This window comes from Heterodontus francisci, chromosome 41, assembly GCF_036365525.1.
Source record: "Heterodontus francisci isolate sHetFra1 chromosome 41, sHetFra1.hap1, whole genome shotgun sequence".
Taxonomy (NCBI): Eukaryota; Metazoa; Chordata; class Chondrichthyes; order Heterodontiformes; family Heterodontidae; genus Heterodontus; species Heterodontus francisci.
Genome location: NC_090411.1, coordinates 10,739,069 through 10,761,377, shown reverse-complemented (window position 1 = coordinate 10,761,377; position 22,309 = coordinate 10,739,069). Strand labels below are relative to the sequence as shown.

At 54.5% G+C, this 22,309-nt stretch overlaps 3 non-coding genes and 11 pseudogenes across 3 annotated transcripts; all 14 read left to right on the top strand.

The window, feature by feature from the left end:
* The first annotated feature begins 136 nt into the window (after nucleotides 1-136).
* LOC137354503 (U2 spliceosomal RNA) lies at nucleotides 137-247 on the top strand (annotated as a pseudogene).
* Nucleotides 248-596: 349 nt separating this feature from the next.
* LOC137354197 (U2 spliceosomal RNA) lies at nucleotides 597-770 on the top strand (annotated as a pseudogene).
* A 388-nt stretch (nucleotides 771-1,158) lies between these two features.
* On the top strand, nucleotides 1,159-1,349 carry LOC137355082 (U2 spliceosomal RNA). The gene has a single exon (XR_010970727.1). It is a non-coding gene; the product is annotated as a U2 spliceosomal RNA (small nuclear RNA).
* Nucleotides 1,350-1,735: 386 nt separating this feature from the next.
* LOC137355053 (U2 spliceosomal RNA) lies at nucleotides 1,736-1,926 on the top strand. The gene has a single exon (XR_010970698.1). It is a non-coding gene; the product is annotated as a U2 spliceosomal RNA (small nuclear RNA).
* A 388-nt stretch (nucleotides 1,927-2,314) lies between these two features.
* LOC137355081 (U2 spliceosomal RNA) lies at nucleotides 2,315-2,505 on the top strand. Its single transcript, XR_010970726.1, has one exon. It is a non-coding gene; the product is annotated as a U2 spliceosomal RNA (small nuclear RNA).
* Nucleotides 2,506-2,891: 386 nt separating this feature from the next.
* LOC137354502 (U2 spliceosomal RNA) lies at nucleotides 2,892-3,002 on the top strand (annotated as a pseudogene).
* Nucleotides 3,003-3,351: 349 nt separating this feature from the next.
* Nucleotides 3,352-3,528, top strand: LOC137354184 (U2 spliceosomal RNA; annotated as a pseudogene).
* A 386-nt stretch (nucleotides 3,529-3,914) lies between these two features.
* Nucleotides 3,915-4,025, top strand: LOC137354500 (U2 spliceosomal RNA; annotated as a pseudogene).
* A 349-nt stretch (nucleotides 4,026-4,374) lies between these two features.
* Nucleotides 4,375-4,548, top strand: LOC137354196 (U2 spliceosomal RNA; annotated as a pseudogene).
* A 388-nt stretch (nucleotides 4,549-4,936) lies between these two features.
* LOC137354650 (U2 spliceosomal RNA) lies at nucleotides 4,937-5,045 on the top strand (annotated as a pseudogene).
* Nucleotides 5,046-15,546: 10,501 nt separating this feature from the next.
* Nucleotides 15,547-15,725, top strand: LOC137354177 (U2 spliceosomal RNA; annotated as a pseudogene).
* A 388-nt stretch (nucleotides 15,726-16,113) lies between these two features.
* LOC137354649 (U2 spliceosomal RNA) lies at nucleotides 16,114-16,222 on the top strand (annotated as a pseudogene).
* A 5,200-nt stretch (nucleotides 16,223-21,422) lies between these two features.
* Nucleotides 21,423-21,599, top strand: LOC137354388 (U2 spliceosomal RNA; annotated as a pseudogene).
* Nucleotides 21,600-21,987: 388 nt separating this feature from the next.
* LOC137354802 (U2 spliceosomal RNA) lies at nucleotides 21,988-22,167 on the top strand (annotated as a pseudogene).
* The last annotated feature ends 142 nt before the right edge of the window (nucleotides 22,168-22,309 follow it).

Sequence of the window (22,309 nt, the reverse complement as noted above, 5' to 3'; positions counted from 1 at the left end):
CGGCAACAAAAGGAGCTCTGGCTCAAAGACCGCCCACCGTCGCCTCTTTCGCCCTAGGCTCGCCCACCCGGCGGCTACTTTGAGGTAGAGGCCGCACGCCGGGCCTGACGCGCGCAGCAAACGCAGTTTTACGGCCATCGCTTCTCGGCCTTTTGGCTAAGATCAAGTGTAGTATCTGTTCTTATCAGTTTAAGGTCTGCCCGAAACTTGCTGGTCTTCCAGCGCAAAGAGTTGTCCACCACCGAATGTTGCAGACTGGCACATTCCAAGGTCCAGGACTACGTGCTGAGGGACGCACTAAAGCTTGGGGCAGCCGCAGCAAAGGCTCAATGGGGAAAGACCACAGTGTAAGGTTCCCCCACCAAGCTGGACTGAGGGGCTGGAACCATGGGAAGCCCCTCGAACTGTATCGTTAATATTCTCAATTGCTGTAAATGTAAAACTGTAATTGACATGACAATTGTGAAACGGAAGGGTTGGGAAGAAACTCATGACATTATTGAAAGAAACTGATCTCTTTTGCAATGTTTGTATTTTTTCGTGCTGTTTGGAAACTGGTTGGCAATGTAATTTTTACAGATTTTTATGAATAAAGTATATTTTGGAAAAAAAAAGTATCTGTTCTTATCAGTTTAATATCTGATACGTCCCCTATCTGGGGACCAAATATTAAATTGATTTTTGGGACAGGGAGATGGAACAGGGGCTTGCCCCGTCCACTCCATGCATCCACCTGGTATTGCAGTGTTTCCAGGAGCGGTGCAGCTTCCCCCCTCCATGGGGGCGAGACCCCTGCTGAAAAATAGAATTCGCAATAGTGACGGCGCTGCTGCTCGGCTGACTTTGCTGCAGTTTTCCGTGGGCGCTACGCTGCCCCCTGTTGGATTGCCCCGCAGTTGCAGGCCGCCCTTTGCTGCCCAGCGCGCGCGGTTGTCTTTATTCCTGCGCAATGCCTCGCGCAGAAGCGCAAGGAATGGCTGCGCGTGGCATGCACGCGTGCTTTCCTTTCTGCTTGCAAGGCCCGGCAACAAAAGGAGCTCTGGCTCAAAGACCGCCCGCCGTCGCCTCTTTCGCCCTAGGCTCGCCCACCTGGCGGCTACTTTGAGGTAGAGGCCGCACGCCGGGCCTGACGCGCGCAGCAAACGCAGTTTTACGGCCATCGCTTCTCGGCCTTTTGGCTAAGATCAAGTGTAGTATCTGTTCTTATCAGTTTAATATCTGATACGTCCCCTATCTGGGGACCAAATATTAAATTGATTTTTGGGGCGGGGAGATGGAACAGGGGCTTGCCCCGTCCACTCCATGCATCCACCTGGTATTGCAGTGTTTCCAGGAGCGGTGCAGCTTCCCCCCTCCATGGGGGCGAGACCCCTGCTGAAAAATAGAATTCGCAATAGTGACGGCGCTGCTGCTCGGCTGACTTTGCTGCAGTTTTCCGTGGGCGCTACGCTGCCCCCTGTTGGATTGCCCCGCAGTTGCAGGCCGCCCTTTGCTGCCCAGCGCGCGCGTGTCTTTTTTCCTGCGCAATGCCTCGCGGAGAAGCGCAAGGAATGGCTGCGCGTGGCATGCACGCGTGCTTTCCTTTCTGCTTGCAAGGCCCGGCAACAAAAGGAGCTCTGGCTCAAAGACCGCCCGCCGTCGCCTCTTTCGCCCTAGGCTCGCCCACCCGGCGGCTACTTTGAGGTAGAGGCCGCACGCCGGGCCTGACGCGCGCAGCAAACGCAGTTTTACGGCCATCGCTTCTCGGCCTTTTGGCTAAGATCAAGTGTAGTATCTGTTCTTATCAGTTTAATATCTGATACGTCCCCTATCTGGGGACCAAATATTAAATTGATTTTTGGGACAGGGAGATGGAACAGGGGCTTGCCCCGTCCACTCCATGCATCCACCTGGTATTGCAGTGTTTCCAGGAGCGGTGCAGCTTCCCCCCTCCATGGGGGCGAGACCCCTGCTGAAAAATAGAATTCGCAATAGTGACGGCGCTGCTGCTCGGCTGACTTTGCTGCAGTTTTCCGTGGGCGCTACGCTGCCCCCTGTTGGATTGCCCCGCAGTTGCAGGCCGCCCTTTGCTGCCCAGCGCGCGCGGTTGTCTTTATTCCTGCGCAATGCCTCGCGCAGAAGCGCAAGGAATGGCTGCGCGTGGCATGCACGCGTGCTTTCCTTTCTGCTTGCAAGGCCCGGCAACAAAAGGAGCTCTGGCTCAAAGACCGCCCGCCGTCGCCTCTTTCGCCCTAGGCTCGCCCACCTGGCGGCTACTTTGAGGTAGAGGCCGCACGCCGGGCCTGACGCGCGCAGCAAACGCAGTTTTACGGCCATCGCTTCTCGGCCTTTTGGCTAAGATCAAGTGTAGTATCTGTTCTTATCAGTTTAATATCTGATACGTCCCCTATCTGGGGACCAAATATTAAATTGATTTTTGGGGCGGGGAGATGGAACAGGGGCTTGCCCCGTCCACTCCATGCATCCACCTGGTATTGCAGTGTTTCCAGGAGCGGTGCAGCTTCCCCCCTCCATGGGGGCGAGACCCCTGCTGAAAAATAGAATTCGCAATAGTGACGGCGCTGCTGCTCGGCTGACTTTGCTGCAGTTTTCCGTGGGCGCTACGCTGCCCCCTGTTGGATTGCCCCGCAGTTGCAGGCCGCCCTTTGCTGCCCAGCGCGCGCGTGTCTTTTTTCCTGCGCAATGCCTCGCGGAGAAGCGCAAGGAATGGCTGCGCGTGGCATGCACGCGTGCTTTCCTTTCTGCTTGCAAGGCCCGGCAACAAAAGGAGCTCTGGCTCAAAGACCGCCCGCCGTCGCCTCTTTCGCCCTAGGCTCGCCCACCCGGCGGCTACTTTGAGGTAGAGGCCGCACGCCGGGCCTGACGCGCGCAGCAAACGCAGTTTTACGGCCATCGCTTCTCGGCCTTTTGGCTAAGATCAAGTGTAGTATCTGTTCTTATCAGTTTAAGGTCTGCCCGAAACTTGCTGGTCTTCCAGCGCAAAGAGTTGTCCACCACCGAATGTTGCAGACTGGCACATTCCAAGGTCCAGGACTACGTGCTGAGGGACGCACTAAAGCTTGGGGCAGCCGCAGCAAAGGCTCAATGGGGAAAGACCACAGTGTAAGGTTCCCCCACCAAGCTGGACTGAGGGGCTGGAACCATGGGAAGCCCCTCGAACTGTATCGTTAATATTCTCAATTGCTGTAAATGTAAAACTGTAATTGACATGACAATTGTGAAACGGAAGGGTTGGGAAGAAACTCATGACATTATTGAAAGAAACTGATCTCTTTTGCAATGTTTGTATTTTTTCGTGCTGTTTGGAAACTGCTTGGCAATGTAATTTTTACAGATTTTTATGAATAAAGTATATTTTGGAAAAAAAAAAAAGTATCTGTTCTTATCAGTTTAATATCTGATACGTCCCCTATCTGGGGACCAAATATTAAATTGATTTTTGGGACAGGGAGATGGAACAGGGGCTTGCCCCGTCCACTCCATGCATCCACCTGGTATTGCAGTGTTTCCAGGAGCGGTGCAGCTTCCCCCCTCCATGGGGGCGAGACCCCTGCCGAAAAATAGAATTCGCAATAGTGACGGCGCTGCTGCTCGGCTGACTTTGCTGCAGTTTTCCGTGGGCGCTACGCTGCCCCCTGTTGGATTGCCCCGCAGTTGCAGGCCGCCCTTTGCTGCCCAGCGCGCGCGTGTCTTTTTTCCTGCGCAATGCCTCGCGCAGAAGCGCAAGGAATGGCTGCGCGTGGCATGCACGCGTGCTTTCCTTTCTGCTTGCAAGGCCCGGCAACAAAAGGAGCTCTGGCTCAAAGACCGCCCGCCGTCGCCTCTTTCGCCCTAGGCTCGCCCACCCGGCGGCTACTTTGAGGTAGAGGCCGCACGCCGGGCCTGACGCGCGCAGCAAACGCAGTTTTACGGCCATCGCTTCTCGGCCTTTTGGCTAAGATCAAGTGTAGTATCTGTTCTTATCAGTTTAAGGTCTGCCCGAAACTTGCTGGTCTTCCAGCGCAAAGAGTTGTCCACCACCGAATGTTGCAGACTGGCACATTCCAAGGTCCAGGACTACGTGCTGAGGGACGCACTAAAGCTTGGGGCAGCCGCAGCAAAGGCTCAATGGGGAAAGACCACAGTGTAAGGTTCCCCCACCAAGCTGGACTGAGGGGCTGGAACCATGGGAAGCCCCTCGAACTGTATCGTTAATATTCTCAATTGCTGTAAATGTAAAACTGTAATTGACATGACAATTGTGAAACGGAAGGGTTGGGAAGAAACTCATGACATTATTGAAAGAAACTGATCTCTTTTGCAATGTTTGTATTTTTTCGTGCTGTTTGGAAACTGGTTGGCAATGTAATTTTTACAGATTTTTATGAATAAAGTATATTTTGGAAAAAAAAAGTATCTGTTCTTATCAGTTTAATATCTGATACGTCCCCTATCTGGGGACCAAATATTAAATTGATTTTTGGGACAGGGAGATGGAACAGGGGCTTGCCCCGTCCACTCCATGCATCCACCTGGTATTGCAGTGTTTCCAGGAGCGGTGCAGCTTCCCCCCTCCATGGGGGCGAGACCCCTGCTGAAAAATAGAATTCGCAATAGTGACGGCGCTGCTGCTCGGCTGACTTTGCTGCAGTTTTTCCTGGGTGCTACGCTGCCCCCTGTTGGATTGCCCCGCAGTTGCAGGCCGCCCTTTGCTGCCCAGCGCGCGCGGTTGTCTTTTTTCCTGCGCAATGCCTCGCGCAGAAGCGCGAGGAATGGCTGCGCGTGGCATGCACGCGTGCTTTCCTTTCTGCTTGCAAGGCCCGGCAACAAAAGGAGCTCTGGCTCAAAGACCGCCCGCCGTCGCCTCTTTCGCCCGAGGCTCGCCCACCCGGCGGCTACTTTGACGTAGAGGCCGCACGCCGGGCCTGACGCGCGCAGCAAACGCAGTTTTAGGGCCATCGCTTCTCGGCCTTTTGGCTAAGATCAAGTGTAGTATCTGTTCTTATCAGTGCTTATTTGATTGAGAAGAGACCATGATCATTGCCTTTTGATCCTGGGGAAGCTTTGAGTAAAATGGCTATAACCAATTTTCGAGCTTCGGGCCAGGGAGTGCGCAACACCGTTCGGGTGGTCGTGAAGGACAAGGAAGGAGATGCACCGGTCGATCGCACCTTCTTCATCAAGAAAATTCTCTTCGATTGCTGCGGATTTCAAGCGACGGATGTTTTCTGCCTGCAGGATTTCCCCAGCAGTGGATACTTCGACGTGACGTTCCGGAACGTGGCGGGATGCATCAAGTTCCTGAAGGCGTTCAAGGAGAAAGGGGACCGGGCTCCACTGTCGATCCTCACAGCGGAGCCGCTCTTCACGCTTCCGTCACAACGGGACCGGGTGGTGACGATTCACCTCTACAACCCCCATGTTCCGGTGGTGGATGTACTCACCTTTCTCGCCAGGTACGTCGAGGTGGCCGGCAGCAGCACTGATGTCAAGGACCCCTTTGGGATCTGGACCAGCAAGCGGCAGGTCAAGGTGACCTTGAAGGTAGATCCCAGTGGAGCCATCATCCACCCTCCCTCCAGCTTCGCTATCGGGGGAAGTCGAGGCTTCTTGGTCTACGCTGGGCAGACCAGAGTTTGTCGCACCTGTGGCAAATCTGGTCACATGGCAGCCAACTGCAGCACGGTTGTTTGCAAGAACTGCAAGGAGGAAGGCCATCAGACCAAGGACTGTAAGCAGACTAAGTGTTGCAACTTGTGCGGTGCGGCAGGCCATCTCTACAAGACCTGCCCCAAACGTTGTCTCAGCTATGCTCAGGCGGCAAGGTCCAAGGAATGGCAGGGCGAAGGTTCGACGAAGGCGTCCGCTGTTCGAAAGGAGACCAGCAACCTTCTCCGCAGTGAGGAACTTCAACCTGAGAAGGAAGGGGAGGCGGCTGAAACCAACGACCCAGCACCTACCCAGCGCCCGGAAACCCCTCCTTCACAGACAGAATCAATGGAGGAGGAGGCAGCAGATGGACAAACAGGTCAGTGGCAAGTGGTCCAGAGGAAAACCACAAAGAAAAAACATCCCAAAGCCACCACCCAAACCAGTGGCAAGAGGAGGCTTTCTTCTGAATCAGACTGCAACAACTCCTCTTCACTGGACGGGGAAATGCTGGAACGACAGCCCCTTCAAAAGAGGCGGCAGAACTCCGAGATGGATGATCAAGCATCCCAGCCCCCGGGCACTGGAAGCTGTGATGGGCCCGGCGTGCCCCAACCCCAATTCCCCACACGTAACGACGTGGCCAACGCATCTCAGCTCCGGGACACCGGGAGCAAAGACACGTCTGGCGCACCTGAGCTCCGGGAGACCGGGAGCTGTGATGTTTTCGAGGAGGAACAGATGGAAGCAGCTGAGGACAACCCAATCCTCTCTGCCTACAAGACCCCCCCGATGTCACCCGAGCGGCACAAACCCTGCAGGAAAAATCAGGAGGGGTTTCTGAGCCCAACCAACGTGAAACTGCTTGCGCATACGATGGGTATGCAGGAACATCCCGAAGGGGAAGGACTGGGACTAGCGAGGACAAATGGTATGGGAAGCAACAACTAATTTCTAGTAAAAAATGGGTGTAAGAATTGCTTCCATTAATGTGCGTAGCATTAAATCGACTACGCGATGTGTTTCAACCTTGGATTACCTTGCCAAGGTCAAAGCTGACCTACTGTTTCTGCAGGAGTGTGGAATACCACACCTCAGCACCTACAGGCAGTGGTCGCGATGGTGGTCCCACGGGCCATCGATCTGGTCGGGGGGTAATGACTGCCGTTCCTCCAGCCTGGGTATTCTGCTGCGGGGAGGTAACTTCACCATCTCCGAAGTTAAGGAGGTGGTGGGCGGCCGCCTCCTCGTAGCAGACGTGATGTACAACAACGCTCCGCTCCGGTTGATCAATGTGTACGCCCCGGTACAACGCAGCGAGCGGCTGACCGTCTTCCAGCAGCTCCCACTGCTGCTGGCGACGTCCAGGCCGGTCATCCTAGGCGGTGACTTCAACTGCATCATCGATGCGGCTGGACGATCCGGCAGTGACGACAGAAAACTGGACGCTACGTCCAGATTCCTCATAGAAACAGTTAAGGATGCCAAACTGCACGACGTCTTCAGCAAACCTGCAGACGGAGCGCAGCGCAGATACACATGGTCAAGATCGGACGGGTCTGCCCGTTCCAGGATTGACTTCCTGTTTGTTTCCCGTGCTGTCACGGTCGGATCCACCGACGTCAAGCCGGTGTTCTTCTCCGACCACTGCCTCTTACTGGCCGACTGTCACTTACAGGACGACCAGCGGGTTGGCAGAGGGACGTGGAAGCTCAATGCGACACTGCTGACCCCAGAGAACGTTGAGGAACTCAAAAGGGATTACAATGGTTGGAGGACCGTGAAACCCCTCTTTGAGTCTCCAGTTCACTGGTGGGAAGCGATTAAGGAGAACATCAAGAGGTTCTTCATCCACAAAGGTGTTCAGAAGGCGAGAGAGAGACAGAGGGAACTGTCCCGACTCCAGAAAATTATGCAAAATCTACTCCGGTTGCAGTCAATGGGGGTCGAGGTCAAGGAGGACCTCCAAGAGGTGAAGAGCCAGCAGGCCTCGCTCTTTGCCAAGGAGGCCTCCAAGATCATCTTCCGGTCCAGAGTCCGCTCCATCGAGCAGGATGAGACGTGCTCGCGTTACTTCTTCCAAAAGGTACACAGAGAGAGCTCTGTTATCAGCAGCCTGAAGGAAGAAGATGGCTCGGTAACGTCTTCGCAGTCCGACATACTAAGGATCAGCAAATCCTTTTATGCTGGGCTGTATGACGCGAAGCCCACAGACAGCAGAGCCTCCCAGTCCTTCCTGTCATCTATCACAGAGGTCTTAGATGACAGCAGGAGGGAGGGACTGGACAAGCCGCTAACTCTGGACGAGCTGACAAAGGCCGTCGAGTCTTTCGAGGCGAGTAAAACTCCCGGGAGCGACGGCTTACCGGTCGAGTTGTACTCGGCCCTGTGGGACTGGGTCGGCCCGGACCTGCTGGAAGTATACGAGAGTATGCTCCTGGCCGGTAGCATGTCAGAATCCATGAGAAAAGGCATCATCACCCTCATTTACAAGCAGAAGGGGGAGAGGGTAGAAATCAGAAATTGGCGGCCCATCTCACTGCTTAATGTTGATTACAAGATTCTGTCCAAAGTCATAGCCAGTCGAGTCAAGTCCGCTCTGGAGCTGGTGATTCACCCCGATCAGACCTGTACTGTACCCGGCAGGAAGATCTCTGATAGCCTCGCGCTACTCAGGGATACGATCGCCTACGTACGGGACAGGAGGGTGGACACCTGCCTCATCAGCCTGGACCAGGAGAAGGCTTTTGACAGGATATCGCACACCTACATGATGGACGTGCTTTCCAAAATGGGGTTTGGGGAGGGAATCTGCAATTGGATCCAACTGCTCTACACAAACATCAGTAGCGCAGTCTCAATCAACGGGTGGGAATCTGAAAGTTTCCCGATCAAATCTGGAGTCAGACAGGGCTGTCCTCTTTCCCCGGTCTTGTTTGTTTGCTGTATTGAACCCTTTGCTGAGTCTATTAGGAAGGATGCGAGCATAAGAGGGGTGACAATCCCAGGCAGCGGAGGCACTCAGGTCAAAACCTCCCTGTACATGGATGACGTCGCCGTCTTCTGCTCGGATCCGCTGTCCGTGCGCAGACTGATGAGCATCTGCGACCAGTTCGAACTGGCCTCGGGAGCCAAAGTTAACCACGGCAAGAGCGAGGCCATGTTCTTTGGGAACTGGGCTGACCGATCCTTTGTCCCCTTCACCGTCAGGTCAGATTACCTGAAGGTGCTGGGGATATGGTTCGGAAGGGCCGGGGCGTGCACCAAAACATGGGAGGAGCGAGTAGCCAAGGTACGACAAAAGTTGGGCATGTGGGGGCAGCGGTCTCTCTCCATTGTGGGTAAGAACCTGGTCATCAGGTGCGAGGCGCTCACGTTGTTGCTCTACGTGGCGCAGGTCTGGCCCATACCCCACTCCTGCGCCGTGGCAGTCACCCGAGCCATTTTCCGCTTCGTCTGGGGATCTAAAATGGACCGGGTCCGGAGGGACACGATGTTCAAATCTCTGGACAAGGGCGGGAAAAATGTACCCAACGTGGCCCTCATCCTGATGACCACCTTCGTGTGCGGCTGCATCAAGCTATGTGTAGATCCCCAGTACGCAAACTCCAAGTGTCACTACGTGCTGAGGTTCTATCTGTCCCCGGTGTTGCGAAGGATGGGCCTGGTCACATTGCCGCGGAACGCTCCGTGCAGTTGGGCGGCGCCGTACCACCTATCCTTCGTGGAGCAGTTTCTGCGGAAAAACACATTTGACCACCGGTCCATCAGGCAGTGGTCTGCACGGAATGTCCTCAAGGCCCTACGGGAAAAGGAAACGGTGGATCCTGTCGGATGGTTCCCCGAGCAGACCGTCAAAGTCATTTGGCGGAATGCCTCATCACCAGAACTTTCAAACAAGCACCAAGACGTAGCTTGGCTGGTGGTGAGAAGGGCCCTCCCCGTCAGATCCTTCATGCACACCCGAAGTCTCGCCCCCTCCGCACAGTGCCCCCGCGTTGGCTGTGGTGGGGAAGAGACGGTCGCCCACCTCCTCCTGGAATGTGCCTTTGCAAAGCAGGTGTGGAAAGAGATGCAGTGGTTTTTGTCAAGGTTCATCCCAAGCAGCTCTGTAACACAGGAGTCTGTGCTCTACGGGCTGTTCCCAGGGACGCACACCGAGACAAACATCAACTGCTGCTGGAGGGCTATCAATTCGGTGAAAGACGCCCTTTGGTCTGCCCGAAACTTGCTGGTCTTCCAGCGCAAAGAGTTGTCCACCACCGAATGTTGCAGACTGGCACATTCCAAGGTCCAGGACTACGTGCTGAGGGACGCACTAAAGCTTGGGGCAGCCGCAGCAAAGGCTCAATGGGGAAAGACCACAGTGTAAGGTTCCCCCACCAAGCTGGACTGAGGGGCTGGAACCATGGGAAGCCCCTCGAACTGTATCGTTAATATTCTCAATTGCTGTAAATGTAAAACTGTAATTGACATGACAATTGTGAAACGGAAGGGTTGGGAAGAAACTCATGACATTATTGAAAGAAACTGATCTCTTTTGCAATGTTTGTATTTTTTCGTGCTGTTTGGAAACTGGTTGGCAATGTAATTTTTACAGATTTTTATGAATAAAGTATATTTTGGAAATAAAAAAAAAAAAAAAAATCTGTTCTTATCAGTGCTTATTTGATTGAGAAGAGACCATGATCATTGCCTTTTGATCCTGGGGAAGCTTTGAGTAAAATGGCTATAACCAGTTTTCGAGCTTCGGGCCAGGGAGTGCGCAACACCGTTCGGGTGGTCGTGAAGGACAAGGAAGGAGATGCACCGGTCGATCGCACCTTCTTCATCAAGAAAATTCTCTTCGATTGCTGCGGATTTCAAGCGACGGATGTCTTCTGCCTGCAGGATTTCCCCAGCAGTGGATACTTCGACGTGACGTTCCGGAACGTGGCGGGATGCATCAAGTTCCTGAAGGCGTTCAAGGAGAAAGGGGACCGGGCGCCACTGTCGATCCTCACAGCGGAGCCGCTCTTCACGCTTCCGTCACAACGGGACCGGGTGGTGACGATTCACCTCTACAACCCCCATGTTCCGGTGGTGGATGTACTCACCTTTATCGCCAGGTACGTCGAGGTGGCCGGCAGCAGCACTGATGTCAAGGACCCCTTTGGGATCTGGACCAGCAAGCGGCAGGTCAAGGTGACCTTGAAGGTAGATCCCAGTGGAGCCATCATCCACCCTCCCTCCAGCTTCGCTATCGGGGGAAGTCGAGGCTTCTTGGTCTACGCTGGGCAGCCCAGAGTTTGCCGCACCTGTGGCAAATCTGGTCACATGGCAGCCAACTGCAGCACGGTTGTTTGCAAGAACTGCAAGGAGGAAGGCCATCAGACCAAGGACTGTAAGCAGACTAAGTGTTGCAACTTGTGCGGTGCGGCAGGCCATCTCTACAAGACCTGTCCCAAACGTTGTCTAAGCTATGCTCAGGCGGCAAGGTCCAAGGAATGGCCGGGCGAAGGTTCGACGAAGGCGTCCGCTGTTCGAAAGGAGACCAGCAACCTTCTCCGCAGTGAGGAACTTCAACCTGAGAAGGAAGGGGAGGCGGCTGAAACCAACGACCCAGCACCTACCCAGTGCCCGGAAACCCCTCCCCCACAGACAGAATCAATGGAGGAGGAGGCAGCAGATGGACAAACAGGTCAGTGGCAAGTGGTCCAGAGGAAAACCACAAAGAAAAAACATCCCAAAGCCACCACCCAAACCAGTGGCAAGAGGAGGCTCTCTTCTGAATCAGACTGCAACAACTCCTCTTCACTGGACGGGGAAATGCTGGAACGACAGCCCCTTCAAAAGAGGCGGCAGAACTCCGAGATGGATGATAAAGCATCCCAGCCCCCGGGCACTGGAAGATGTGATGTGCCCGCCGTGCCCCAACCCCAATGCCCCACACGTAACGAAGTGGCCAACGCATCTCAGCTCTGCGACACTGGAAGCAAAGACACGTCTGGCGCACCTGAGCTCCGGGAGTCCGGGAGCTGTGATGTTTTCGAGGATGAACAGATGGAAGCAGCTGAGGACAACCCAATCCTCTCTGCCTACAAGACCCCCCCGATGTCACCCGAGCGGCACAAACCCTGCATGAAAAATCAGGAGGGGTTTCTGAGCCCAACCAACGTGAAACTGCTTGCGCATACGATGGGTATGCAGGAACATCCCGAAGGGGAAGGACTGGGACTAGCGAGGACAAATGGTATGGGAAGCAACAAATAATTTTTAGAAAAAAATGGGTGTAAGGATTGCTTCCATTAATGTGCGTAGCATTAAATCTACTACGCGATGTGTTTCAACCTTGGATTACCTTGCCAAGGTCAAAGCTGACCTACTGTTTCTGCAGGAGTGTGGAATACCACACCTCAGCACCTACAGGCAGTGGTCGCGATGGTGGTCCCACGGGCCATCGATCTGGTCGGGGGGTAATGACTGCCGTTCCTCCGGCCTGGGTATTCTGCTGCGGGGAGGTAACTTCACCATCTCCGAAGTTAAGGAGGTGGTGGGCGGCCGCCTCCTCGTAGCAGACGTGATGTACAACAACGCTCCGCTCCGGTTGATCAACGTGTACGCCCCGGTACAACGCAGCGAGCGGCTGACCGTCTTCCAGCAACTCCCACTGCTGCTGGCGACGTCCAGGCCGGTCATCCTAGGCGGTGACTTCAACTGCATCATCGATGCGGCTGGACGAACCGGCAGTGACGACAGCAAACTGGACGCTACGTCCAGATTCCTAGTAGAAACAGTTAAGGATGCCAAACTGCACGACGTCTTCAGCAAACCTGCAGACGGAGCGCAGCGCAGATACACATGGTCAAGATCGGACGGGTCTGCCCGTTCCAGGATTGACTTCCTGTTTGTGTCCCGTGCTGTCACGGTCGGATCCACCGACGTCAAGCCGGTGTTCTTCTCCGACCACTGCCTCTTACTGGCCGACTGTCACTTACAGGACGACCAGCGGGTTGGCAGAGGGACGTGGAAGCTCAATGCGACACTGCTGACCCCAGAGAACGTTGAGGAACTCAAAAAGGATTACAAAGGTTGGAGGACCGTGAAACCCCTCTTTGAGTCTCCAGTTCACTGGTGGGAAGCGATAAAGGAGAACATCAAGAGGTTCTTCATCCACAAAGGTGTTCAGAAGGCGAGAGAGAGACAGAGGGAACTGTCCCGACTCCAGAAAATTATGCAAAATCTACTCCGGTTGCAGTCAATGGGGGTCGAGGTCAAGGAGGACCTCCAAGAGGTGAAGAGCCAGCAGGCCTCGCTCTTTGCCAAGGAGGCCTCCAAGATCATCTTCCGGTCCAGAGTCCGCTCCATCGAGCAGGATGAGACGTGCTCGCGTTACTTCTTCCAAAAGGTACACAGAGAGAGCTCTGTTATCAGCAGCCTGAAGGAAGAAGATGGCTCGGTAACGTCTTCGCAGTCTGACATACTAAGGATCAGCAAATCCTTTTATGCTGGGCTGTATGACGCGAAGCCCACAGACAGCAGAGCCTCCCAGTCCTTCCTGTCATCTATCACAGAGGTCCTAGATGACAGCAGGAGGGAGAGACTGGACAAGCCGCTAATTCTGGACGAGCTGACAAAGGCCGTCGAGTCTTTCGAGACGAGTAAAACCCCCGGGAGCGACGGCTTACCGGTCGAGTTGTACTCGGCCCTGTGGGACTGGGTCGGCCCGGACCTGCTGGAAGTATACGAGAGTATGCTCCTGGCCGGCAGCATGTCAGAGACCATGAGAAAAGGCATCATCACCCTCATTTACAAGCAGAAGGGGGAGAGGGCAGAAATCAGAAATTGGCGGCCCATCTCACTGCTTAATGTTGATTACAAGATTCTGTCCAAAGTCATAGCCAGTCGAGTCAAGTCTGCTCTGGAGTTGGTGATTCACCCCGATCAGACCTGTACTGTACCCGGCAGGAAGATCTCTGATAGTCTCGCGCTACTCAGGGATACGATCGCCTACGTACGGGACAGGAGGGTGGACACCTGCCTCATCAGCCTGGACCAGGAGAAGGCTTTTGACAGGATATCGCACACCTACATGATGGACGTGCTTTCCAAAATGGGGTTTGGGGAGGGAATCTGCAATTGGATCCAACTGCTCTACACAAACATCAGTAGCGCAGTGTCAATCAACGGGTGGGAATCTGAAAGTTTCCCGATCAAATCTGGAGTCAGACAGGGCTGTCCTCTGTCCCCGGTCTTGTTTGTTTGCTGTCTTGAACCCTTTGCTGAGTCTATTAGGAAGGATGCGAGCATAAGAGGGGTGACAATCCCAGTCAGCGGAGGCACTCAGGTCAAAACCTCCCTGTACATGGATGACGTCGTCGTCTTCTGCTCGGATCCGCTGTCCGTGCGCAGACTGATGAGCATCTGCGACCAGTTCGAACTGGCCTCGGGAGCCAAAGTTAACCACGGCAAGAGCGAGGCCATGTTCTTTGGGAACTGGGCTGACCGATCCTTTGTCCCCTTCACCGTCAGGTCAGATTACCTGAAGGTGCTGGGGACATGGTTCGGAAGTGCCGGGGCGTGCACCAAAACATGGGAGGAGCGAGTAGCCAAGGTACGACAAAAGTTGGGCATGTGGGGGCAGCGATCTCTCTCCATTGTGGGTAAGAACCTGGTCATCAGGTGCGAGGCGCTCACGTTGTTGCTTTACGTGGCGCCCGTCTGGCCCATACCCCACTCCTGCGCCGTGGCAGTCACCCGAGCCATTTTCCGCTTCGTCTGGGGATCTAAAATGGACCGGGTCCGGAGGGACACGATGTTCAAATCTCTGGACATGGGCGGGAAAAATGTACCCAACGTGGCCCTCATCCTGATGACCACCTTCGTGTGCGGCTGCATCAAGCTATGTGTAGATCCCCAGTACGCAAACTCCAAGTGTCACTACGTGCTGAGGTTCTAGCTGTCCCCGGTGTTGCGAAGGATGGGCCTGGTCACATTGCCGCGGAACGCACCATGCAGTTGGGCGGCGCCGTACCACCTATCCTTCGTGGAGCAGTTTCTGCGGAAAAACACCTTTGACCACCGGTCCATCAGGCAGTGGTCTGCACGGAATGTCCTCAAGGCCCTACGGGAAAAGGAAACGGTGGATCCTGTCGGATGGTTCCCCGAGCAGACCGTCAAAGTCATTTGGCGGAATGCCTCATCACCAGAACTTTCAAACAAGCACCAAGACGTAGCTTGGCTGGTGGTGAGAAGGGCCCTCCCCGTCAGATCCTTCATGCACACCCGAAGTCTCGCCCCCTCCGCACAGTGCCCCCGCGTTGGCTGTGGTGGGGAAGAGACGGTCGCCCACCTCCTCCTGGAATGTGCCTTTGCAAAGCAGGTGTGGAAAGAGATGCAGTGGTTTTTGTCAAGGTTCATCCCAAGCAGCTCTGTAACACAGGAGTCTGTGCTCTACGGGCTGTTCCCAGGGACGCACACCGAGACAAACATCAACTGCTGCTGGAGGACTATCAATTCGGTGAAAGACGCCCTTTGGTCTGCCCGAAACTTGCTGGTCTTCCAGCGCAAAGAGTTGTCCACCACCGAATGTTGCAGACTGGCACATTCCAAGGTCCAGGACGACGTGCTGAGGGACGCACTAAAGCTTGGGGCAGCCGCAGCAAAGGCTCAATGGGGAAAGACCACAGTGTAAGGTTCCCCCACCAAGCTGGACTGAGGGGCTGGAACCATGGGAAGCCCCTCGAACTGTATCGTTAATATTCTCAATTGCTGTAAATGTAAAACTGTAATTGACATGACAATTGTGAAACGGAAGGGTTGGGAAGAAACTCATGACATTATTGAAAGAAACTGATCTCTTTTGCAATGTTTGTATTTTTTCGTGCTGTTTGGAAACTGTTTGGCAATGTAATTTTTACAGATTTTTATGAATAAAGTATATTTTGGAAATAAAAAAAAAAGTATCTGTTCTTATCAGTTTAATATCTGATACGTCCCCTATCTGGGGACCAAATATTAAATTGATTTTTGGGACAGGGAGATGGAACAGGGGCTTGCCCCGTCCACTCCATGCATCCACCTGGTATTGCAGTGTTTCCAGGAGCGGTGCAGCTTCCCCCCTCCATGGGGGCGAGACCCCTGCTGAAAAATAGAATTCGCAATAGTGACGGCGCTGCTGCTCGGCTGACTTTGCTGCAGTTTTCCGTGGGCACTACGCTGCCCCCTGTTGGATTGCCCCGCAGTTGCAGGCCGCCCTTTGCTGCCCAGCGCGCGCGGTTGTCTTTTTTCCTGCGCAATGCCTCGCGCAGAAGCGCAAGGAATGGCTGCGCGTGGCATGCACGCGTGCTTTCCTTTCTGCTTGCAAGGCCCGGCAACAAAAGGAGCTCTGGCTCAAAGACCGCCCGCCGTCGCCTCTTTCGCCCGAGGCTCGCCCACCCGGCGGCTACTTTGACGTAGAGGCCGCACGCCGGGCCTGACGCGCGCAGCAAACGCAGTTTTACGGCCATCGCTTCTCGGCCTTTTGGCTAAGATCAAGTGTAGTATCTGTTCTTATCAGTGCTTATTTGATTGAGAAGAGACCATGATCATTGCCTTTTGATCCTGGGGAAGCTTTGAGTAAAATGGCTATAACCAATTTTCGAGCTTCGGGCCAGGGAGTGCGCAACACCGTTCGGGTGGTTGTGAAGGACAAGGAAGGAGATGCACCGGTCGATCGCACCTTCTTCATCAAGAAAATTCTCTTCGATTGCTGCGGATTTCAAGCGACGGACGTCTTCTGCCTGCAGGATTTCCCCAGCAGTGGATACTTCGACGTGACGTTCCGGAACGTGGCGGGATGCATCAAGTTCCTGAAGGCGTTCAAGGAGAAAGGGGACCGGGCGCCACTGTCGATCCTCACAGCGGAGCCGCTCTTCACGCTTCCGTCACAACGGGACCGGGTGGTGACGATTCACCTCTACAACCCCCATGTTCCGGTGGTGGATGTACTCACCTTTCTCGCCAGGTACGTCGAGGTGGCCGGCAGCAGCACTGATGTCAAGGACCCCTTTGGGATCTGGACCAGCAAGCGGCAGGTCAAGGTGACCTTGAAGGTAGATCCCAGTGGAGCCATCATCCACCCTCCCTCCAGCTTCGCTATCGGGGGAAGTCGAGGCTTCTTGGTCTACGCTGGGCAGCCCAGAGTTTGCCGCACCTGTGGCAAATCTGGTCACATGGCAGCCAACTGCAGCACGGTTGTTTGCAAGAACTGCAAGGAGGAAGGCCATCAGACCAAGGACTGTAAGCAGACTAAGTGTTGCAACTTGTGCGGTGCGGCAGGCCATCTCTACAAGACCTGCCCCAAACGTTGTCTCAGCTATGCTCAGGCGGCAAGGTCCAAGGAATGGCCGGGCGAAGGTTCGACGAAGGCGTCCGCTGTTCGAAAGGAGACCAGCAACCTTCTCCGCAGTGAGGAACTTCAACCTGAGAAGGAAGGGGAGGCGGCTGAAACCAACGACCCAGCACCTACCCAGCGCCCGGAAACCCCTCCCCCACAGACAGAATCAATGGAGGAGGAGGCAGCAGATGGACAAACAGGTCAGTGGCAAGTGGTCCAGAGGAAAACCACAAAGAAAAAACATCCCAAAGCCACCACCCAAACCAGTGGCAAGAGGAGGCTCTCTTCTGAATCAGACTGCAACAACTCCTCTTCACTGGACGGGGAAATGCTGGAACGACAGCCCCTTCAAAAGAGGCGGCAGAACTCCGAGATGGATGATAAAGCATCCCAGCCCCCGGGCACTGGAAGCTGTGATGGGCCCGGCGTGGCCCAACCCCAATGCCCCACACGTAACGACGTGGCCAACGCATCTCAGCTCCGGGACACCGGGAGCAAAGACACGTCTGGCGCACCTGAGCTCTGGGAGACCGGGAGCTGTGATGTTTTCGAGGAGGAACAGATGGAAGCAGTTGAGGACAACCCAATCCTCTCTGCCTACAAGACCCCCCCGATGTCACCCGAGCAGCACAAACCCTGCATGAAAAATCAGGAGGGGTTTCTGAGCCCAACCAACGTGAAACTGCTTGCGCACACGATGGGTATGCAGGAACATCCCGAAAGGGAAGGACTGGGACTAGCGAGGACAAATGGTATGGGAAGCAACAACTAATTTTTAGTTAAAAATGGGTGTAAAAATTGCTTCCATTAATGTGCGTAGCATTAAATCTACTACGCGATGTGTTTCAACCTTGGATTACCTTGCCAAGGTCAAAGCTGACCTACTGTTTCTGCAGGAGTGTGGAATACCACACCTCAGCACCTACAGGCAGTGGTCGCGATGGTGGTCCCACGGGCCATCGATCTGGTCGGGGGGTAATGACTGCCGTTCCTCCGGCCTGGGTATTCTGCTGCGGGGAGGTAACTTCACCATCTCCGAAGTTAAGGAGGTGGTGGGCGGCCGCCTCCTCGTAGCAGACGTGATGTACAACAACGCTCCGCTCCGGTTGATCAACGTGTACGCCCCGGTACAACGCAGCGAGCGGCTGACCGTCTTCCAGCAGCTCCCACTGCTGTTGGCGACGTCCAGGCCGGTCATCCTAGGCGGTGACTTCAACTGCATCATCGATGCGGCTGGACGATCCGGCAGTGACGACAGCAAACTGGACGCGACGTCCAGATTCCTAATAGAAACAGTTAAAGATGCCAAACTGCACGACGTCTTCAGCAAACCTGCAGACGGAGCGCAGCGCAGATACACATGGTCAAGATCGGACGGGTCTGCCCGTTTCAGGATTGACTTCCTGTTTGTGTCCCGTGCTGTCACGGTCGGATCCACCGACGTCAAGCCGGTGTTCTTCTCCGACCACTGCCTCTTACTGGCCGACTGTCACTTACAGGACGACCAGCGGGTTGGCAGAGGGACGTGGAAGCTCAATGCGACACTGCTGACCCCAGAGAACGTTGAGGAACTCAAAAGGGATTACAAAGGTTGGAGGACCGTGAAACCCCTCTTTGAGTCTCCAGTTCACTGGTGGGAAGCGATTAAGGAGAACATCAAGAGGTTCTTCATCCACAAAGGTGTTCAGAAGGCGAGAGAGAGACAGAGGGAACTGTCCCGACTCCAGAAAATTATGCAAAATCTACTCCGGTTGCAGTCAATGGGGGTCGAGGTCAAGGAGGACCTCCAAGAGGTGAAGAGCCAGCAGGCCTCGCTCTTTGCCAAGGAGGCCTCCAAGATCATCTTCCGGTCCAGAGTCCGCTCCATCGAGCAGGATGAGACGTGCTCGCGTTACTTCTTCCAAAAGGTACACAGAGAGAGCTCTGTTATCAGCAGCCTGAAGGAAGAAGATGGCTCGGAAACGTCTTCGCAGTCCGACATACAAAGGATCAGCAAATCCTTTTATGCTGGGCTGTATGACGCGAAGCCCACAGACAGCAGAGCCTCCCAGTCCTTCCTGTCATCTATCACAGAGGTCTTAGATGACAGCAGGAGGGAGAGACTGGACAAGCCGCTAACTCTGGACGAGCTGACAAAGGCCGTCGAGTCTTTCGAGACGAGTAAAACTCCCGGGAGCGACGGCTTACCGGTCGAGTTGTACTCGGCCCTGTGGGACTGGGTCGGCCCGGACCTGCTGGAAGTATACGAGAGTATGCTCCTGGCCGGCAGCATGTCAGAATCCATGAGAAAAGGCATCATCACCCTCATTTACAAGCAGAAGGGGGAGAGGGCAGAAATCAGAAATTGGCGGCCCATCTCACTGCTTAATGTTGATTACAAGATTCTGTCCAAAGTCATAGCCAGTCGAGTCAAGTCTGCTCTGGAGTTGGTGATTCACCCCGATCAGACCTGTACTGTACCCGGCAGGAAGATCTCTGATAGTCTCGCGCTACTCAGGGATACGATCGCCTACGTACGGGACAGGAGGGTGGACACCTGCCTCATCAGCCTGGACCAGGAGAAGGCTTTTGACAGGATATCGCACACCTACATGATGGACGTGCTTTCCAAAATGGGGTTTGGGGAGGGAATCTGCAATTGGATCCAACTGCTCTACACAAACATCAGTAGCGCAGTGTCAATCAACGGGTGGGAATCTGAAAGTTTCCCGATCAAATCTGGAGTCAGACAGGGCTGTCCTCTGTCCCCGGTCTTGTTTGTTTGCTGTATTGAACCCTTTGCTGAGTCTATTAGGAAGGATGCGAGCATAAGAGGGGTGACAATCCCAGGCAGCGGAGGCACTCAGGTCAAAACCTCCCTGTACATGGATGACGTCGCCGTCTTCTGCTCGGATCCGCTGTCCGTGCGCAGACTGATGAGCATCTGCGACCAGTTCGAACTGGCCTCGGGAGCCAAAGTTAACCACAGCAAGAGCGAGGCCATGTTCTTTGGGAACTGGGCTGACCGATCCTTTGTCCCCTTCACCGTCAGGTCAGATTACCTGAAGGTGCTGGGGATATGGTTCGGAAGGGCCGGGGCGTGCACCAAAACATGGGAGGAGCGAGTAGCCAAGGTACGACAAAAGTTGGGCATGTGGGGGCAGCGATCTCTCTCCATTGTGGGTAAGAACCTGGTCATCAGGTGCGAGGCGCTCACGTTGTTGCTCTACGTGGCGCAGGTCTGGCCCATACCCCACTCCTGCGCCGTGGCAGTCACCCGAGCCATTTTCCGCTTCGTCTGGGGATCTAAAATGGACCGGGTCCGGAGGGACACGATGTTCAAATCTCTGGACATGGGCGGGAAAAATGTACCCAACGTGGCCCTCATCCTGATGACCACCTTCGTGTGCGGCTGCATCAAGCTATGTGTAGATCCCCAGTACGCAAACTCCAAGTGTCACTACGTGCTGAGGTTCTATCTGTCCCCGGTGTTGCGAAGGATGGGCCTGGTCACATTGCCGCGGAACGCTCCGTGCAGTTGGGCGGCGCCGTACCACCTATCCTTCGTGGAGCAGTTTCTGCGGAAAAACACCTTTGACCACCGGTCCATCAGGCAGTGGTCTGCACGGAATGTCCTCAAGGCCCTACGGGAAAAGGAAACGGTGGATCCTGTCGGATGGTTCCCCGAGCAGACCGTCAAAGTAATTTGGCGGAATGCCTCATCACCAGAACTTTCAAACAAGCACCAAGACGTAGCTTGGCTGGTGGTGAGAAGGGCCCTCCCCGTCAGATCCTTCATGCACACCCGAAGTCTCGCCCCCTCCGCACAGTGCCCCCGCGTTGGCTGTGGTGGGGAAGAGACGGTCGCCCACCTCCTCCTGGAATGTGCCTTTGCAAAGCAGGTGTGGAAAGAGATGCAGTGGTTTTTGTCAAGGTTCATCCCAAGCAGCTCTGTAACACAGGAGTCTGTGCTCTACGGGCTGTTCCCAGGGACGCACACCGAGACAAACATCAACTGCTGCTGGAGGACTATCAATTCGGTGAAAGACGCCCTTTGGTCTGCCCGAAACTTGCTGGTCTTCCAGCGCAAAGAGTTGTCCACCACCGATTGTTGCAGACTGGCACATTCCAAGGTCCAGGACTACGTGCTGAGGGACGCACTAAAGCTTGGGGCAGCCGCAGCAAAGGCTCAATGGGGAAAGACCACAGTGTAAGGTTCCCCCACCAAGCTGGACTGAGGGGCTGGAACCATGGGAAGCCCCTCGAACTGTATCGTTAATATTCTCAATTGCTGTAAATATAAAACTGTAATTGACATGACAATTGTGAAACGGAAGGGTTGGGAAGAAACTCATGACATTATTGAAAGAAACTGATCTCTTTTGCAATGTTTGTATTTTTTCGTGCTGTTTGGAAACTGTTTGGAAATGTAATTTTTACAGATTTTTATGAATAAAGTATATTTTGGAAATAAAAAAAAAAATCTGTTCTTATCAGTTTAATATCTGATACGTCCCCTATCTGGGGACCAAATATTGAATTGATTTTTGGGACAGGGAGATGGAGCAGGGGCTTGCCCCGTCCACTCCATGCATCCACCTGGTATTGCAGTGTTTCCAGGAGCGGTGCAGCTTCCCCCCTCCATGGGGGCGAGACCCCTGCTGAAAAATAGAATTCGCAATAGTGACGGCGCTGCTGCTCGGCTGACTTTGCTGCAGTTTTCCGTGGGCACTACGCTGCCCCCTGTTGGATTGCCCCGCAGTTGCAGGCCGCCCTTTGCTGCCCAGCGCGCGCGGTTGTCTTTTTTCCTGCGCAATGCCTCGCGCAGAAGCGCAAGGAATGGCTGCGCGTGGCATGCACGCGTGCTTTCCTTTCTGCTTGCAAGGCCCGGCAACAAAAGGAGCTCTGGCTCAAAGACCGCCCGCCGTCGCCTCTTTCGCCCGAGGCTCGCCCACCCGGCGGCTACTTTGACGTAGAGGCCGCACGCCGGGCCTGACGCGCGCAGCAAACGCAGTTTTACGGCCATCGCTTCTCGGCCTTTTGGCTAAGATCAAGTGTAGTGTCTGTTCTTATCAGTGCTTACAAAGTCATAGCCAGTCGAGTCAAGTCTGCTCTGGAGCTGGTGATTCACCCCGATCAGACCTGTACTGTACCCGGCAGGAAGATCTCTGATAGCCTCGCGCTACTCAGGGATACGATCGCCTACGTACGGGACAGGAGGGTGGACACCTGCCTCATCAGCCTGGACCAGGAGAAGGCCTTTGACAGGATATTGCACACCTACATGATGGACGTGCTTTCCAAAATGGGGTTTGGGGAGGGAATCTGCAATTGGATCCAACTGCT